The following is a 21,222-nucleotide window of genomic DNA, read 5'->3' as shown; positions in this document are numbered from 1 at the left end:
GTTTTTCCACTTGGCTGATCATTTTCAGTTTCAAGTTAGGGTTATTTCACACCACCGCTATTGATTTCCATTGTTCTGCTCCATTAATGAAAATAACAGCTGTGCCCGGATCTGGCACATAACTGAACCGAATGGAGACAAACAGATCTCATTGACTGTAATGGGGTCCGTTTGGGAGTCCACTTTATTAGCGGAGAAAAAAAAATTCTGAAAGTAGAGCTATTTTCTTTGTTATTTTTTTTTACAAATTCTGCTATGAAGGCCCTAAATGGAGCCTCCAACACAGATGTGAACAAACCTTTACTGTCCTTTGTGCACATCTTTAAAGTATCTTCAACATTTTCTATGCCAAACAATCCAAGATTATGTAAACTCAGACCGATTGCACAGTATTGAACAGTGTCCTAATGGGCAGTTCATGCACCAAAGTTACATACAAATAGCATCACTGTGTAACTAGAAACCATATTTGCTCATATACACCACCATTCTACATTTCGACAGCTAATAAAAAGGCTCATTAAAAAACACCAAAACGCCCTATGTGAACACAGTTCTGTAGTTCTCTAATTACAATGATGAGATATGCATTAGTTGGCGCTTTCAAAATAGCCGCACTGCAGGAGATAATGTGTTATAATATAATCATCACCATGGTAAATTAGCCGATCTTTGAGCAGTCCATAATGTGGTGATCAGATGGGAAAAGCATCCCCCATTGAGTGCCTAATTTGCTCTAAATCTACAGGTTTGGAGGCAACGGATGTTCAAATGAAATGATTGCTTACCCTGGCTTCAAATTACTGACAGACTGCGATTGACTACAATTTAGAGAAAATAATGGAGTTTTTGAAGGTTTTACTACGTTCCTTACATTAGATCCTGTGAGAGGGAGACAAGGAGACCTTTCCTATGAAATTAGTTTCTCTGTGAACTTCTGAGAAGATGCAGTCCCATTTTTGAAACATTTTAACCTGACACAGACCAATCACACTGAAGTTTAAACTCAGGGGTTTTCCTTATGTTCAATATTGATGGCCTACCCTCAAGGATATCTACTTCATGATGCCTCCAGAGAAGGCAGCATAAAAGTAGAAACTGATTCCTTGTAAGGTAATTTACTATTCTTTTCCATTTCGTTAGATTTATCTACATTTCATCAGACCTGTATTTTGTAGCACTTTTTCTGTATTATCAGCAGTCTGCGATATGCGCTGAATCCAGATTTATCAGTAGTCATCTTATTTATTAATTTTTTATAGAATTGTTGTTTTTAATATGCTCAACAAAGAATGATCATTTTATAACAATACCGCATTGAGCTTCTTATGTTTTGGAGGGTCTATTGTTAGCATTAGTACTTTAATTTCCAATTAGTTCCCATTGACCTTACTGTGGAAAAAAATTATTATTATTGGTGACAGATCTATATTTCCCTGGTTGGCTCCATTCACACTGAAATTCAAGAGATCTGCTCTCCTTTCCATCATAATTTACTACACACAGGGAACTTTTCCAGATCTGGAAAAACAGCAATGAATGTTCATTTCTTACCTGTTCTTGGTGATAAATGACTAAGACTACTTTCACACTAGTGTTTTTACTGGATCCGGCGGGGTTCAGCAAAAATGCTTCCGTTATGAACAAATCCGGTTGTATTATCTTTAACATAGCCAATGGGGGACGGATCAATTTTTTATTGTGTCTGAGAAAACAGATCCGTCCTCATTGACTTGCATTGGGGGTCATGCCCGATCTGTCTTGCTCCGCATCCCAGGACGGAAAGCAAACTACAACATGCTGCGGTTTTATCTCCGGTATGAGAACGGAATGCATTTTGGAGCATTCTGTTCTGTTCAGTTACGTTTTGTCCCCACATAAGCGTTTTTTTCCAGTATTGAGCCCCTATAACGGATCTCAATAACGGAAAACTAAAACGCTAGTGTGAAAGTCGCCTAAGAGGAAAACAGATACCATGAAGGTCCGTGTGCATTTTTTTTGTGGGACACAAATTTTAGTTCATCTTTTTTTTTTCCACAAAGACTGAAATATATGGCTATAATAAACTGAAACTAATGGAAACTGATGTCAATTGGTCATTAGCTTCCCAATCCTTTTAAACAAAATACAAAGCAAAAACAGGCCTCAAAATGCCACAAATATGACCAACGTCTTGTTTTTTAACCATGGATTTAACCATGCACTTTCTAGGTCTATGGATCTTTTAAAAGCTATAGGCATTATCATAATTATGTCCTTTATGCCTGAGCCAGAAAACCTATTCAGGGGCAGCTGTTGCAATTCTTCAATATGATCATTATGAGTGTAATTAGCCAGGCATACTAATTTAGATGACATTATACAGATTTCCCAGATGCATTAGAAATGTACTTTGTGATCAAATGTTATGGCAGGAGGACCTGACATGTCAGTGGAATCATCCACACTGCTCAGAGTGGAGTTCTTTGTTACTTTAGACACTGCCTAAAATTTTTCAAGCCCATGACTATTAAAACTGGACGAACATTAAAGTGATACGTTGGGGCAGATTTACAAATCCAAAGATTTACACACTGTAAACTTCGACTAGATAGTCTAAAAAAGCACCAAATTTATCAAACTGGATGATAAATTTGGTTCAGAGACTTTTGTGAAATGTTACACCACGTATTGGTTGTCTAACTTACTTTACTATCAGACATATATGAAATCATTCATCATACATGCTAAAAAGGGCAATTCTTTGTAAGATGTATTTTACTAAATCTTTTATGTGCACGAGAACTTATATGTGAAGAATAGATCAATAGATTTGGACACAAATGATATGTGCCATATATGTTATATTACCATTTTCTTGCCGCAAGGTAATGTCTTGTTTATTTACTATAATAAAACCCATCAAACACATAATGGACAAACAAATGGCAATGTAAAGCAGTTTTTATTATATTTATGTTGATCTCACCGGCTGGATTATCCATCCAAGGTTATTGCGCGTTTTATCTGCCTGAGATCATTCTGTGAATCCTCCGTCGATGTTCACTGTAATTCATTTTTATACAGTTATTCCTTTGTTTATTTCTGTACAGCTTGAAACCAGGATTGCAGGAAATTGGCAGATGAGAGTAAATCTATTTCATTAAAAGCTCCATTCTGAATGCCCTTCTCCTAGACCTTCCAAGAGGCATATTGCTTCTGCTATAAATCATATGGACAAGTATGGTGAAATTGCTAGCAGAGGAATCATCAGTGTCTTGTCCTGCTAAAAACCTATGTACTTTAAATTTCACAAAGGAATTATACATGTAAGTATATAACACATCTTTGGATTATCGACTACAGAGAGAAGAAACAGATGGGCATTATACTGTATATTACAGAGCAACTGCCACCAAAGTGCTCCTTTTCGATGTGTTTGGTATATACAGTAGAGGTATATACACAAATGTACACTATATGGACAAAAGTATTGGAAAACCTACACATTATACCCAAAGGAGTTTTTATCATATCTCACTCTAAATCCATAGGCATTAATATTATCCTCCCCCTTGCAGCTAAACAGCTTCCATTCTTCTGAGAAAGCTTTTCGCAAGATTAGCGTGTCTGTAGGATTTTTTGCCCATCCATCCAGAAGAACTTTGTGAGGTCAGATACTGATAATGGATGAGAGGACCTGGCTCGCAATATCCTTTCTAGTTCATCCCAAAATTGTTCAGTGGGTTGGGGTCAAACTCTGTGTGTCCCAGTCAAGTTCTTCCACACCAAACTCATCCATGCCTTTATAGACCTTGCTTTGTACAGTACACTGAGGCACAGTCATACAAGAACAGAAAATAGGCTTTACCCAAACTCTTCCGACAAAGTTGGAAGCATACAGTTGTCTAAAATGTCTTGGTGTGCCGAAGAATTAGGATTTCCCTTTACTGGAACGAAGAGGCCTAGGCCAACCCCTAAAAAACAACCCCATAACATTATCCCCCCTGCACCAAACTTTACAGTTGGCACAATGCAGTCAGGCAGGTAACGTTCTCCTGGCATTCACCAAACCCAGACTCTTCCCTCAAACTGCCAGGTGGAGAAGCGTGATTCATCACTCCACAGATCATGTTTCAAATGCTCCAGAGTCCAGTGGTGGCATGCATTACACCACTCGATACAGCTGCTCAGCCATGGAAACAGCGCTGGCTGTGCCTAAGTTATGTAGAGGCGTATCCATGGCCTGTCTAAATGTACACCAGCTCACTTGCTGGTGTAGATTTAGACCGTTTTCTATGCTTAAAACAGGTGTAGAAAATGATAAATGAGACGGGCCCGCCGGACCCTTCCCTCTCCATATCACATAGCCTTATTTAGACCTCGCGTGAGTGGGGAAAAGTCGCAGATTGTGGCGCAATTAACCTTTGCACCGCTATCTGCACCAGATATACAACAAAAGTTGGCGTATATCTGATAATAAACGACCCCTATGTGTTTTAGCAGTCCGTTCTGTAACTTTACATGATCAATTTCACAAATTCGCTTGTTGCAATGGAGACATCCTATTACAGTACCATGCTGTAATTTGGTTATCTCTTTAGTACAAGCTATTCTTTCACAAATGTTTGTAAAATGCAGTCTAGGTGCTGGCATTCATACTCCTGTAGCAATGAACTGAATACCTAAATTCAGCCATTAAAAGGTCTGTCCCAATATTTGTGTCCATATAGTATATCTTGTAATATCATCCAAAAATGCAGTTCTTGATCCTCGTTCTAGGAGGTTTAGCTGCTCTACCTTGCCCTGCAAAAGTAAATGTAAACGGTCAAAGTCCCCTCTGAATAAATGTACAAACTGTACAATTAGAGATGCTGAAGCTCATAATTCTCTCTTTGAATCAAGATTCTGCAGAAAATGGCACAAAGGAACAGTAAAAAAAAACTGTATTATTGAATATTCTGACGTCTATGGGAGTTACAATTATCCTACCAAGTGGATACTGTGGCCATGGATGTCTAAGATGGAAATATCTCTTAAAATAGGTTGTCCGCTTTTTATATTGATGACCTGTCCTGAGGATAGGGCAGGGACGTTGCTAGGGTCTCAAAAGATCCGGGGCCCAACCCCTAATGAATATGGCCCAGTTCTCTAAGTCGTCCCCACTCCCCCCGCACACCACATTTTCCTGTACTTGCTATACAGCAGCACATACCTGTCACATCCAGGGCCTCCAGGTGATGTCTCCTCTGATATAGATCTTCTCAGTCATCATCTTCTCCATTTGGTCAATATAACTTCTCTCAGCTGCCTCATCTCTGCAGAGTGTGACATACAGACATCTTAGCTTCCTCACATTTCTATCATCATCCCCGAACCGGGAGTCCCCACAGTGTTACCCTGCTGCTCGCTGTGGCCCCCAATGCCCCCAAATACTATCCTGAAGAAAAATGAGTGCCCCCTATAGTAATAGTGCTCCTCATAGTCCCACCAATAGTAATTCCCTTCTAGAATGCCCTCATTAGTAATACTGCCTCCTACAGTATTACTCCCTAAGAATGCCCCCATTAGTGATACTGCCCCCTACAGTGCCCCCAACCGTGATAACGCTCCCCAAGAGTGCCCCATTAGTAGAAGAGCCCTCCAGTATTAATAACACCATCACAGAGCCCAAAGTAGAAATAAGGCCACCTATTTTTCCCCCAGTGGTAATAAAGCTCTCTACAGACCACTCTGTAGTAATAAGGCCCCCATAGTGCTCTAAGTGGAAATAAGGCAGATCTATAAGTCCTTCCTATAGAGCCCCCAGCAGTAATAAGAATGCCTAATGTCCCCTGGATTTATAATACCCCTACAGTGCCCCCAGTCTTTATACTGCCCCCTACTGTTATAATGGTCACCCTGAAGTGCCCCCAGTATTTATAATGTCCCCTGTAGTGCCCCCTGTAGTTATATTCCTCCCTCCACCATACAGTCCCATGTAAATAACATCACACCATCTCTCCTGCCCCCCTCCAAAATACAGTCTCATGTAAATAACATCACTCCTCTCCCTTCAGCCCCTCCAAAATACAGTCCTGTGTAAATAACACCACCTTCTCCCCAGCTGCCTTCAACATACAGTCCCAAGTAAATAATATTATCCCCTCCACAACCGCCTCCAACATGCAATCCCATGTAAACATCACCGCCTCAACATTCACTCCCATGTAAATAACATCACTCCCTCCCTCAGACCCCTGTAACATTCCGTCCCATGTAAATAAGATCACTCCCTCCCAAAGCCACCATCATTATACAGTCCCATGTAAATAACATCACTGCCTCCCCCAGCCCTCTCCGACATACAGTCCCATGTAAATAACATCACTCCCTCCCACAGCCACCTCCAACATACAGTCCCATGTAAATAACATAACCCCCTCCCACAGCCACTTTCAACATACAGTCCCATGTAAATAACATCTCCCTGCCCCAGCCCCCTCCAACATTCAGTCCCATGTAAATAACATCACTCCCTCCCACAGCCGCCATCAACATACAGTCCCATGTAAATAACATCACTCCCTCCCCCAGTCCCCTCCAACACACAGTTCCATGTAAATAACAGCCCTCCCTTCAGTCCTAACATACAGTCCCAGTTAAATAACCACAACTCCCAGCATTGCTCTGCCTCTTTCTTCACTTACCTCTCCTCATGTAGCAGACATCACCACAGCTTCTTTTCCTCTTCACTGTCGTCCTCTCCTGCACTGGTCAAATGATGGTGACATCATCGCAGGTCCTTCTCAACCACTGCCTGTTTTACTGGTCACATGACCTGTGATGTAATCACAGGTCCTTCAGATCTTCCACTGCATTATTCAATTGTATTGCTGTCCTGAGGAGGGCAATACAGTTGTATCTAGCAAGCAGGCAGGACATTCGGGGCCTGGGACAAAACATCTGGGGCCTAGGCCCCGAATGTTTTAAACTATCAACGCCGCTGGGATAGGAAATCAATATCAGATCTGCAGGGGACTAGCTGCCGACACCCTTGCCGATCAGCACTGTTTACCTGCTCACAATCGCAACTGCAGCGGTGAGCAGGTGTAATTACAACTCCCCAACGTCCCCATTCATTTCAATGGATTGAAGTATATTCGAACAGTGGAGTTGTAATTACACCTGCTCACCTCTGCAGTTGCGACGACGAGCAGGTAAACAGTGAAGAGAAGGCAACGCTCGTACAACTGCTGTAGTCTCTTCAAACAGCTGATCTGATATTGACGTATCCTGAGGATAGGTCATCAATTTAAAAAAGCGAACAACTCCTTTAACTTATTGTTTATACTACTAATCTCTAAAATACTTCTATTATGGCTGAGAGTAAAGTGCCAGCAGTACAAGGAAACCGAGAAGAAATGTATTTTCCTGATTTTGTGTCCTGCATGATATTTATGGCATCCTGTATTAAAGGGCATCTGACACCAGCGACCTCCCTATCAAACTGTTTGCATAGACACATAGCTCTGGTTCACCTGATTAAAACACTGTTTTTGTTTGGTTGATCTGAGGCTCCATTCCTGAGTTATGATTTTCTTTTCTTAAAGGGCTTCTGTCACCCCACTAAACAGATTTTTTTTTTTTTGTGTACTTTTAATCCCTATCCTGCGATATTGCTATACCTTATGTTATTAATAATTTTCGTTCAGTAGATTTTGCAAAAAACGTACTTTTATGATATGCTAAATACCTTTCTACCAGCAAGTAGGGCGTCTACTTGCTGGTAGCAGCCGCAGAAAACCGCCCCCTCCTCTTGTTGATTGACAGGGCTAGCCGCGATCTCCTCCTCCGGCCAGCCCTGTCAGCATTTCAAAAATCGCGCGCCTGTGTTGATTCGGCGCAGGTGCTCTGAGATAAGGAGGCTCGCCTCCTCAGCACTCCCTCAGTGCGCCTGCGCTGATGACGTCTTCTCTTTCGGTGACGTCATCGGCGCAGGCACACTGAGGGAGTGCTGAGGAGCCGAGACTCCTTATCTCAGAGCACCTGCGCCGAATCAACACAGGCGCGTGATTTTTGAAATGCTGTCAGGGCTGGCCGGAGGAGGAGATCGCGGCTGGCCCTGTCAATCAACAAGAGGAGGGGGCGGTTTTCTGCGGCTGCTACCAGCAAGTAGACGCCCTACTTGCTGGTAGACAGGTAATTATCATATAATAAAAGTATGTTTTTTGCAAAATCTACTGAACGAAAATTATTAATAACATAAGGTATAGCAACATCGCATGATAGGGATTATAAGTACACAAAAAAAAAAAAATCTGTTTAGTGGGGTGACAGAAGCCCTTTTTATATGCGAATTAGTCCCTTGGTGCAATAGGGCATAACCTTTTGTGGCCAACCCTTCACTTGTTTCTTTGACTGACAATGACAGGAAGTAACAATGTAGTCAGGGAGGGTCTGGCCACAAAAGGAATGGAGCTTGGGTGCAACAAGAGCAATGGTGATGAACCAAAGGCCTAATTTCCATATTAAGAAAAAGTCACATTACTCGGGAATGGATCAATAAAAAAGGAAAACAGCTTTTTAATCAGGTGAACCACAGCTATGTGTCTATGCAAACAATTTGATAGGGAGGTCGCTGGTGATAGATTCCCTTTAAGAGATGGAGCAGAATACCTGCTAACACAGGACATTGTAAAACAGTCCATATCTATTAGCAGGTTGCAGGGAACTCCTTGAATTCTCTGCTTTATTATTGAATTCTTTGCATCTATAAAATGGTCAGATTTGTTAATAAAGGTTTATTAAGCGATTGCAAGATATAAAAATCTCGAATATGTTATTAATTATTATTATTATTACTCCCTGTATTTTATATACAGTATATATAAGAACGCAGAACTGTAAAATCATTATATAAATGTGTGCTTTGCTGTGGAAGCATTGTCATATATATCCGCCCGCATTGTTATTCTCCACAGCACTCCAGCAGGGAGAATGTGAGGTTTGTGAATACCGGACTGTCGGTGGACAGCTTTGTGTAGGATTGCCGGCCATGCTAAATGACTTTTAAACTATAGCACATATGTTCACTAACAGATTGCACATAACAGTATCGCTTTTACTGCCCTATATTCTATTTTATTCCCTTACTTGTAATTTTTAAATCATGTTTGCTGCCAAATGCACTTTCTGCTAATTCTTGTTGCACCAATTCAGAACAAAATCAAGTCTGATTACTGTATTTAAATACAGTATCTTTGCTGTATATTTAAATATGGGTAGTAAAAATAGAAAGAACTGTCCTGTGTGCAAAGATCCATTGCTATTATTTATGAGTTTAGAGCTCTTGCTCTGTTGGATAAATACAGTAAAAGGGAACATCCATCATATGGACAATGCAACTATTATCATTGCAAAGGAAATTAGATTATCTCTCCATGCCTGTGAAAGTAAGGTTTATCTGAATGCAGCTTAATAGCATGGACCTTCAAGTAGATACACTATACCCAATTTTGGATACACAATAGCTATTTCTATTAGGGCCATTCGAGGCCTCCACTGCAGATTCCGTCAAAAAGACTGGACAAAAAAGTCCTGCATGCAGGGCTTTTTTGTCTGGAAAAACAGGACTTTGAACAGAAACTGAATGGACTCCATTGTAGGCAGTCTGTTAAGCTCCGTTCGGGTGAGTAATGTGCCAAATCCGGCACTTCTGTTATTTTAATTTTTCTGTTTCTCAAATGGGGCAGAGCAACAGAAATATATAGCGGTGATGTGAACTTGGCCTACGCTATATTGTTTTTTAGTGTTAGGCCATATGCACACATATATTATAGCTCTTTATAACCTTCAAGTTGTACGGCACTGTAATATGGCACCTATGAACTTCAATAGAGCCATACAATATCATTTGGTGTAACATGGAGGTTATTTCAGTTGGGTTCTGACAGATAAAAAATTGCTCCTTTGGAGGATGAATTATCATTGCTGACAGCTCTGTAATATGAGGCCACAGGGACTCTATGTGTGTTGGGATAAACTGTATTGGGGAAAATGTATCCACTGCCATACTTCACAGAGATTTTTTTTTCCCTTGTTTAAATTCAGTAAAAAAAAAAAAAAATAGTAAAAATAATTATATTCACCATGCTGAAACCCCTCCACTCCAGCACTACTGCTCCAATCCTCCTTGTAAACAAAGACCATAGGGACTGCCAGAGCAAATGCACTGGACTGGCAGGGGTTGGAAGAGCTCAATAGTGTTTTTTTTTGTTTTGTTTTTTATACTTTATAGCAACAACTTAAACTATACATGTCCTCTCTACCATACATGTATGAGAGCCTTTGTTAAAGTCTTAAATGGGTTGCCCAGCAGGCAGCAGAATCCCCTGTATCTGCGGGGGACATGTACATTTGGTGTTCTGTGCCTGTGCAGAATTCAAGGTTCCCAGGAGCTTCCAGAGGAAGTGATCGCTGCCATCTTGCTGGCCATGGATGCAGGAGGTGACAGGTAAGTATGTTTACTTCACTGACACTGGGGTAGCTGGGGGACAGTATGCAGTCAAATATGCACTACATACTAAGCAAAGCATAGATAATTGTAGATGGCATTTTGACAAATGAAATTCGAAATTGGCCAACTACTTTAAGCACGGCAGTAATGTATTAGTATAGCCTCATCTCGGTTGGTGGATGTAGTCATGTGACACAGTTGCTGTGGAAAAGTGTTTACTACGGCTTAAATCCCCCCAACAGTCACATTAAAATTTGAAAAAACCCTCATGAAAATGTTCCTTCTTTATTGTAGATTTTGTATTTATGTCTGACGTAAATATAGTTGGCAGAAAAGTCAGATGTCGTATTTTTTTTAAAAATCAAATCGTTTTTATTAATCCAATAAAAGCATCATATTTCAAAACAATACATTGTCTTTTTTCCTTTCAAAATGCGGAATCAGTATACAGCAATATCAGATGATAACTTCACACAAGATCATCATACAGCAGTACATAACATGTATAAACGTAGGACCAAAATTTAGACAATAGATACATTTATCATAACAACCTCCCTCACCCTCCCTTCCCCTCCCAGCCCCTACCCCCCCTCCTCTCCCCATGAACAAGTCGTGAACCCTTCAAGAAGCCTAGATAACTACATGAGTGTGAGACAACCATTCACTCCATAATTTCTCAAATTTCTGAGGACAACCTCTCTTCACAGACACCCCTTTTTCCTACATTAACATGTCATGCACCTTCCGCACAAACTCATCCAGTGTGGGCGGACTTCCCTGAATCCACCTCAGAGCAACCAATTTCCTGGCCACATACAACAACCTCCCCACTGCTACCTTAACCGACTCAGTCCCTCCAATCTCAGACACATACCCCAACACACACACCTTAGGATCTTTTTGAATTCTCAGCGTCATATTACTGTTAATCATGTTCAGTACTCCTTCCCAGTAGTTACCTATTACTGGACAAGACCAAAGCATATGTAGCAGATCCGCGCCATCTTCCATACACTTTGGACACTTGTCATCCATTCTCACTCCAACCTTTTTTAGGAACACCGGCGTTTTGTACACTCTATGGATGATGAATAATTGGGACAGTTTGCCCTGTTCACCCAGGGACACTCTAGGAACTCCTTCCAGTATGTCATCCCACTTATCATTAGAGATAGCTCCCAAGTCAGCCTCCCACTTCTTCATCCTTGAAAGCGGAAATCCTTCTAAGAATTTGTCCAGTAAGAGAGTGTACACCTGTGATATCAGTCCTCTTCCCCCCCCCCCCCCTTGTCGGAAGAACAAGTTTATGGACCACCTCCATTTGGGCTATTGTACATCCTTTCCTCATCGTGACCTCAAAGGCATGTCTCAATTGAAGATATTTATAAAACCATACCCTGGGGATATTGAATTCCTGCTGCAGACTCTGGAACGATTTAAATATCTTGCCCTCAGTTAATTGGCCAATCCTCATCACTCCATGAGATTCCCAATTCCGGAGTCCTGACATTGTTAGGAACTCAGGCAATAAGTGATTATTCCTAATTGGGGCAAGCTCACAAACACCACCTACACCTCTCAGCTGCTTCACCTTCGCCAAGACTTTCTTCATAAGATCAATAAGCGTGAACTTCTCTCTCCCAGCATGCATTCCCGACCCCTCCAGAATACCCATGAGGTCACGACTGCCCAACCAGTGTGGCAGTATCTGTCCCGTCATATCCGGCAGTTGGAAACTAATCCATCCCTTAAAATGCTGACATTGGGAAGCTAAGAAATAAATCCATGCATTAGGAACAGCCAGACCACCTTCAGACTTAGGGTATTGCAAGTATAGAAAAGAAGATGGCTTCGGCAGCATTCCGCAATATCAAAACGATCCTTTATTCGTACCTCCAGACACAATTGGCAACGTTTCGACTGTACACCAGTCTTTGTCAAGCCTAATGACATACATTCTGGTAGGCATATATATACCCCCCACATAAAAGGGGCGCGCCGGCTGATCCTCGCCCTCTTGGAGATTGTCCTGAGGAGGAATTACTTTCTCTTCGGTGACACCTTCTACCAGCAAAAGCGGGGTGTGGCGATGGGGTCCAATGTGGCCCCCACCTACGCAAACATCTTCATGGCGGAGGTCGAGGATCGGCTGGTGTATCGCTCCATATTTTTTGAGAGAGTCCTGTGCTGGTGGCGCTACATCGACGACATTTTCTTGATTTGGACTGGCACCGTGCCTGAACTGGATGAGTTTCATGCGCACCTGAATTCTGGGGTCCGGGACCTGCAGTTCACCGTGATGCATTCTGCCCGTGAGCTGCAGTTCCTTGACGTCCGAATTCAGGTGCACAATGGAAGGATCTGTACTGATCTCTTCCAAAAACCTACAGACAGGAATACCTTGTTAATGTATGACAGTAGTCACCCTCAGAACATGGTGAGCTCCCTCCCGTGGAGTCAGCTACTTAGGGTACGCCGTATCGTATCGGATGACACCCTCTTTGGTATTAGGGTAGATGAGATGTGTAATAAGTTCAGCAGGAGAGGATATCCCATCAAATTGATCAACCGTACTAAGCATAGGATTACATCCATGGAACGTAGTGCCACTCTGGTAAGGAAATCCCAAAAACAGGAGACCCCCCGCATTCCATTTGTATCCATCTATGGGGGTGATAGCGGCAATATAGCCAACATCCTACGACAGGAATGGCGGATCCTACAGAAAGGATTGCCTACAGTCACTGAATTTTCAGTTCCCCCAATGATGGCATACAAACGGAGCCCTAACCTACGCGATAGATTGGTGAAGGCGGATATAGGGGGGAAGGACATCGAAAGACAGAAAAGGCTAGCACCACTGAGGAATGGTAATTTCCCTTGCCTTTCATGTTGCAACTGCGGTGGCATCATGAAAGGTGATGGTTTTACACATCCCTATAGTGGTAAACGGTTTAAGATCAAAGGTCATTTTACATGTAAATCCACGGATGTGGTGTACATGATACAGTGCCCATGCAGTTTGATCTATGTGGGGGAGACCACGATGGAATTGAGGGAAAGAATTAACAAACACAAAAGCACAATTAGAACAGGTGCACTTGACAAACCGGTTGCAAAACACTTCATTGACTGTAAACATTCCATTAATCAATTGAGATTTCGAGTTATTGACAGTGTAGGATACTTGAGAAGGGGTGGGGACAGGAAGGGAATCCTGAGGAAGAAGGAACTTAAATGGATCCATACCCTCAGGTCCCTCCAACCTTTTGGCCTGAATTTAGAGTTTAATGTCGCATCCATCGATTGATGATTGTCACTGTTTTGTCCTCTCAGTATAGTGACATCATGTTTTTAAATATATATGTGGCACATCCCTGGTGCAACAGTCTTTAGTCTATATGTCAAAGGACCATGTTGATGGTCCATATGTGATGTATATATGGGATACACCATCCAGATGATGGTTATGTGTGATTATTGTGCACCACACTTATGAAGTTATGCATTTTTCCATTAGCTGTTATGTGCGTGTATATGTGGGGTCAGGATTAATTTCCCTCTATAGTCATGTGATTATCGCTGTGAGCGGAGGTTCTGTAATATATAGACCCGGCCACTTTAGATACAGATCACACATGTAATAAGTAGTGGTGACCGTGGCGTCATCGTTGCCATGGCGCCGGTGTTCGCGCCGGGTCTTCATTGGCTACGTACCCCACGTGACTAACGCTATTGACGCACTGTTGTGCGCACTTGAGTGTGGGTCATGGGGTGGACGCACAAGCTGTGACGTCAGTGAGTGCGTCCTGCAGCACATTGGCTGGAGACACGTGCGCCGCCGGGAGTCATGGCAACGTATGACACTTCCGATATGCAAATACATTGAGATGCGGCTGCGCATTACAGATATTGGAACGCCGAGGTGAACAACACGAGCGGGGTGGACATATCATTAACTGTGAGTTGTAATATCAACATGTGTATACTATTGTGCAGTGATTTGTACTGATGATGTAACGGGGTGTGTCTTTTATGTGGGGGGTATATATATGCCTACCAGAATGTATGTCATTAGGCTTGACAAAGACTGGTGTACAGTCGAAACGTTGCCAATTGTGTCTGGAGGTACGAATAAAGGATCGTTTTGATATTGCGGAATGCTGCCGAAGCCATCTTCTTTTCTATATGTGTTTTTCATGGCCTGATGGATCAAGGGCCTACGGCTAGGCTGTTGCATTGACATAGACGCATTATCTGGATACCGCATAGTGCTGCCTCTACACTACTTCTTGCATTAGGGTATTGCAAGGTCTCCAGCCTAATCCTAGCCTGACCATACTTCCAAATAAGGTCCCTAAACATAGAGTGTATTCTCCTAAATCTATCCAGGGGAATCCACACGGGAGCATTATTCAATACGTAAAGCAGCTGGGGCATCATTACCATTTTTAAAAGATTCACTCTACCCACCACCGATAGGAAAAGTCTACACCATGTCCTCACCTTTAGTCTAAAAGTAGCCAACATCGGAGACAAATTAAGGTCTTCAAAGTCCGACAGTCTAGGTGATATGTATAGCCCTAAATATTTGAATTTATCCACCCAAGGAACCAAACTATCAACTTGCCCACCTGACAAGGCCTGTCCGTCAACAGGCATCAAAGAAGACTTCTGCCAATTTATCTGAAGCCCAGAGAAGCTCCCGAATTTATCAATCAATGCCATGGCCGCATCCAGGGATGCACCAGTATCGCCCAAAAAAAGCAGAGTATCATCCGCGTACATAGCCACTTTATTATGCAGCACACCATATCGAAACCTCTCAATATTCGGTGACAGGCGAATAAAAGCCGCGAGCGGCTCTATTGCAAGAGCAAACAGCAAGGGCGACAATGGGCAGCCCTGTCTGGTGCCCCTGGCCAAGGCAAAACCGTCTGACAACCCCCCATTAGCTCTAATTCTTGCCTTGGGACTCGAGTACAGTACCTTTACCCACTGAATAAACCGCGCTCCAAAACCCATGATTCTCAAGACCCCCCACAGGTAGTTCCACTCCACACTATCGAACGCCTTGGCGGCGTCAAGAGCAAGCAAGGCCCTGTCTCCACAATTGTCTGCCGGGATATTCCGGCTAGCATATAGTCTACGGAGATTAATAGCGGTCGATTTCCCAGGCATAAAACCCGTCTGATCCGGATGTACAATGGTCAGAATCACTCTGGACAACCTATTCGCCAGCACTTTTGCTAGGAGCTTTAGATCCGCCGTTAAAAGCGAAATTGGTCTATAAGAATCCGGTAATTTGGGATCCTTCCCAGGTTTAGGAATAACCACAATTATAGCCTCCTGCATCGAATGTGGTAGCGAACCTGTTTCCAATGAGTGTTCAAGCACCTTAAGCAATTCAGAAAGGAGTATCCCCTGCAACTTTTTATATACCTCAACCGGTAGGCCATCTGCCCCCAGCGCCTTACCGTTCGCCATATCCCCAAGCGCAGCTTCCAATTCTTCAAGTGAGATCGGCTCCTCTAACCTTTCTCTATCCTCTTCTGACAGCACCGATAACTGTGCCTCCATCAGGAAAGCGTTTAAAGCCTCCTCAGAGCTAGAGACAGTGGAAGCATATAGAGACACATAAAAACTTTTTAAAATATCTAATATTCCTTTCGTGTCCTGACTACTATTCCCCCTACCATCTCTCAGTTCCTGAATACAGGAGGAGCCTCTCTGGGCCTGGGAAACAACCGACAGCAGATGACCCACCTTCTCACCCTCTTCAAAAGATCTCTGGCGATAGAAACTTCTCTTCCTTTCTGCTGCCTGCACTAAGTGACACCTCAGCTGCTCCTGAGCTACCGCCAGCGCCTCACTATTAATCAGAGTAGGGGATCGACCAAACACCCTCTCAGCCTCAGCCACTAGGACATGAGCTTTAACGTCCGCCTCTCTAGACTTAGATTTATGCTTGCTAATTTCTTTCATCAAGACTCCCCTCAAGAATGCTTTCATGGCATCCCAGACTCCGGGTACTGAAGCCGTCCCCGCATTAATAGCAAAAAATGAATTGACCTCTAGAGAAATCCTGGCTAGGTCACCCAGCACATTCAGCCAGTGAGAGTTACATTTCCACAACCTCGGTCCCTGTCTGAGCACCCCCAGGCACAAGTCAATCTGCACCAAAGAATGGTCAGACAACGACCGAGGATGATAGACAACATCCCTAACCAGTGGCAGCATAACATCATTAACAAGGGCCAAGTCTATGCGCGATAACGAATGATGCGTGGCTGATCTGCACGAGAATCCACGCTTATCAGGGTTACGCAATCTCCACACGTCATATACACCAATTTCGCTCATAATATTCCTTCAGAGCCACACTCCCCGGTGAACCACCTGATCCTTCCACCCGGCATCTAAGGAGTCATTCAGCGTGCAATTGAAGTCACCTACTAGCAGCCATGGTAATCCAGGGAAGTCCGCCACAAAATTCATAATCTCCCTTATCAATGGAGAAGCAAACGGTGGAGGCACATACACCGACACAAGCACCACCTGTATCCCATCAATCTTACACACGACACAGACATACCTGCCTGTCATAGTCTTACCTTCTTGCTGTTCTCCTTCGTTTGACATGTGCTGGCGGCCATCTTGGTTTCTGGGTTTCTTGTAGCCTCCCACCCTGCGGCTCCTCCTTCCCACTGGGAGGAGCTGGATGCCTAGCTCATATATATAGGAGGTCTGTGGCTTCAGTTCCTTGCTTGGTCCTCCTGTGTTCACATGCTTCTAGACTGCTGCTGCTTCTGGTTCCTGATCCTGGTTTCGTCCGACTACCCTGCTGGTTCCTGATCCTGGTTTCGTCCGACTACCCTGCTGGTTCCTGATCCTGGCTTCGTCTGACTACCCTGCTGGTTCCTGATCCTGGCTTCGTCTGACTACCCTTCTGGTTCCTGACCTCTGGCTTCGCAAAGACTCTGCTTCGGTTTCGCCATCCGTTTGGACTTTTGCTTTACAGCTTTATTTTCAATAAAGCCTTCTTATTTTCACTTATCCCTTGTTGTACGTCTGGTTCATGGTTCCGTGACACTGCCTTCAGCATCCACACTGAACTACATCTTCTATCGTGGACACCCTCTTCTCCAGTTCAGAGGTGCGCTCAGAAATCTTGTGTAGATCATGTCTTATTAGAGACACATCGGATCTCAGGCTGCCGACTTGCACTGTGAGCACTTTCAGGGTGCTGTTACAGCTGGCCACAGCGGCCATGATATCTTTCAAAGTGGGCTCCTCATTGGCCACGGCCCTAGGGCCTGCTGTGTCCTTAGCTGGACATGCAGGAGTCAGTGGCGGCAGATTCCGCTTCCAGGCCATCACCATCAAGGGATCCGTCCTCCTGGTCAGAGGAGGTATGTATATCTGACTCCTTTTCCTCAGCCCAATCGCCCACTCCGCTGTCTGTACGAGCATACTTGCTCAGTTTAGCAGCCGCACTCTGACTCATCGTCTGCTGCAGCGCCATCACCTCCCCGCTATCGGCGCCATGTTGGCCCACCTCCGGTCTGTCGGACTTCGTCACTTTACTTGATTTCCTCGGCATATTGGAACTCACAAAATCGCCACAGCACCCTCCGGTCACTTCCCTTCCACCAGGCAAGATTAGAGCAAAGATTCGAGGGGTGCTACCACTCGTTTATACAGGATGCTAGCAGGAGCAGTGAGCGGTGTGTCTTACTCCATGCGCTCGTAGGCCACGCCCCCCCAGATGTCGTATTTTAACTCCTTAGTGACATAACTAATTTAAACCTTAAAGGGCTTCTGTCACCCCACTAAAGTGATTTTTTTTTTTTGGGCTAGTTAAATTAGTTATATAGCGATATCTGAAAATATAATAGTGTTCCTTACTTTGATCCAGCAGTTTAGTCAAAAAACGAAGTTTTATCCTATGCAAATTCGGTCTCTACCAGCAAGTAGGGCGTCTACTTGCTGGTAGCTGCTGCAGAAATCCGCCCCCTCCTCTTGTTGATTGACAGGGCCAGCCGGGATCTCCTCCTCCGGCCAGCCCTGTCGGCGTTTCAAAAATCGCGCGCCCGTGTTGAATCTGCGCAGGCGCTCTGAGATGAGGAGGCTCGTCTCCTCAGAGCTCCCTCAGTGCGCCTGCGCCGATGACATCATCGAAATAGAAGACGTCATCAGCGCAGGCGCACTGAGGGAGTTCTGAGGAGACGAGCCTCCTCATCTCAGAGCGCCTGCGCAGATTCAACACGGGCGCGCGATTTTTGAAACTGCTGGATCAAAGTAAGGAACACTATTATATTTTCAGATATCGCTATATAACTAATTTAACTAGCCCAAAAAAAAAAAAATCACTTTAGTGGGGTGACAGAAACCCTTTAAGGGCCAGTAACATTGTTCTGCTCTGTTCCAGCATAACTTTTTTTATTTATATGATAACTTGAATTTTGTGGGACAAGTTGTAATTTTGTTTGGGAACCATTTTGGAGTAGATATAGTGTATTAAGTAAAACAGCAATTTTAACATTATCTTGTGGAATTAATTTCTATGGTGTTCACTGTGTGTTCTATTAATGATAAGTTTATTCTGTGGGTCAGTACGATTAAGATAATACAAAATTGATACAGTTTTTATTAAGTTATAATACTTGCATACTAAAAGCACTTATTTTTACAAACTCATTTTTGTGTTGCTGTGTTTCAAGACGCAGAATATTTTTATTTGTCTGATGACATAAGCGTGTGAGGGTTAATATATTAGATTCCTCTCTAGTGATAATAGTTATCACTATTACTGTAGCATGTAACAGTTATTGCTAGAGGAGTGGTCTGCATATTGTGTAGTAAAGATAGGATATGAACAAGAATAACAATGTAAAATGGAAACTTTATTGACATTTGTGTGTGGGGAAAGGGGGGTTTACAAGTGTTTGGTTGACTTATTTGATGCCATGATCTGGACATTAGTAATAAATAGCCTAAGTTGGCAAAGAGGGTTCATAAGATGTACAAGCGCTTCTCACTTCTTTCCTGGAAAAAAGACTCCCATATTTGACAATCAGAGAGCAAGTATGCTGTCTGATTGATGGAGGACAGGGGGAAAGGCACAGAAGTCTATGTTACCCTTCCCCTAGGATCATGAGAGGATGTTTTTTCTCTCCTCCTTGCAACCTGTCATTTCCTACACTGCCCCCTCCTCCTCCAGGCTGGCTCCAGAGTGCTTTATATCTGAGCCTTGTCCTGTTTAAAAGCTGACAATCTAAGCTTTAAAACAAGACCAGGATCACAACATTAGCTTTTCTACATTGGGAGATACAGCCTTTAGAAAGCAGGCCTGAGCTACTTTCACTCCTGACCTAATTTCTAAAGGCTATATCTCCCTACATATAGCAGCTGTTGCTTCGATACTGGTCTTGTTTTAAAGCTTAGATAAACAGCTTTCAAACAAGACCAGACTACACAGCTACACAGCCCAAGACATGAAGGGTTAAGCAGCTGTTCACCCTCACCGTACTGCTGAGCTCTGTTCTGGCTGAACTGTTACATCTTTTCCCCAAAGCCCGAGAGGAACTTAGGCAAAACTGTTAGGGGTTACATGACTGATAATTTACTATGAAGACCTAAGAATGACTATTTCTAAATCCAATAAATAGTCAGTAGATAACACCAGAGAAGGTGTGAGCATCATCTTTGTTCATTAGAATATACTACACACTGTAATATGGCAAATGGCCACAGCGGTATATTGTCTTATTCGAACCCAGTCAGCATTCCTGGCCAAGTTCTAAAAAGTCTATAGATAATGTATTTCTAAACCTAAAGAGACTCATCTGTATCTTGGTTCTGTTTAATATTACTGCATAACTCGCAAATCTTAAGAGATTGGGCGTAGCAGTTAAAATTCTTAAGACTATAACTCAGTATACGAAGCACCTAGTGCTATGTAACACCGCAGAAGCATGACAATTCTCACAAGGACCATGGCAAATAAAATTAGGTGATTTTTAAAGGACAAAATCACAGAATAAAGTGGTCTAAAAGGCAAAAGATGCTCAAGACCCTAAATGCTGTCGCGCATTTCTACCCGGGGGAGCAAATCCTGCCCATGTGATCCGTTGCTAACAGCAATCCCCAGCAAAAAATGCATACAATGAAGGATTGCTGTTAGCAACGGATCACATGTGCAGGATTTGCTCCCCCGGTTAGAAATGCAACGGCATATGGGGTTTTGATCATTTTCTGCTATTTAGACCTATGTAGGATGTTTTTGTGGTGCATGTGGTCCGCTGCCGGCATCCTCCATTGTATTCATTTTTGCTGGGGATTGCTGTTAGCAATGGATCACATGGGCAGGATTTGCTCCCCTGGGTAGAAATGCGCAACAGCATGCATTTGGGGTCTTGAGCATCTTTTGCCTTTTAGACCACTTTATTCTGTGATTTTGTCTGTATATGTATTCCTGGAGGTGGGGCAACCTCAGGTTTGAATGTGCCTTGATTTTGATCTATGGGTAACATTCAGGTGCACCTAGGCAGCCTGCGTCACATGAGCCCAGTTATAGGTGGGACTCACAGCCTCCTCCCTCCTCCGATTGTATGTGTGACTTCACGCTGGAGGTAACTGGGAGCTGCTGGCTCTGTGTCGGACTTTATGCACCTATCATAAACTGTCCATACGGCATAGGTAGGTTAGCGTTAGGTCCCGTGCCATTTTGAGAGGCCTTG

The 21,222-nt window shown here is 43.3% G+C and overlaps 1 long non-coding RNA gene across 1 annotated transcript; it reads right to left on the bottom strand.

Moving 5' to 3' along the window:
* Positions 1-286: 286 nt before the first annotated feature.
* LOC120993433 lies at positions 287-20,655 on the bottom strand. Its single transcript, XR_005777258.1, has 3 exons — positions 20,520-20,655; positions 12,164-12,165; positions 287-298 (listed from the first exon to the last, which is right to left on the bottom strand). It is a non-coding gene; the product is annotated as an uncharacterized LOC120993433 (long non-coding RNA).
* Between the last annotated feature and the right edge of the window lie 567 nt (positions 20,656-21,222).

This window comes from Bufo bufo, chromosome 3 (assembly GCF_905171765.1).
Source record: "Bufo bufo chromosome 3, aBufBuf1.1, whole genome shotgun sequence".
Taxonomy (NCBI): domain Eukaryota; kingdom Metazoa; phylum Chordata; class Amphibia; order Anura; family Bufonidae; genus Bufo; species Bufo bufo.
Note: the sequence above shows the minus strand (reverse complement) of the source record. Positions and strands in the feature narration are given on the sequence as shown.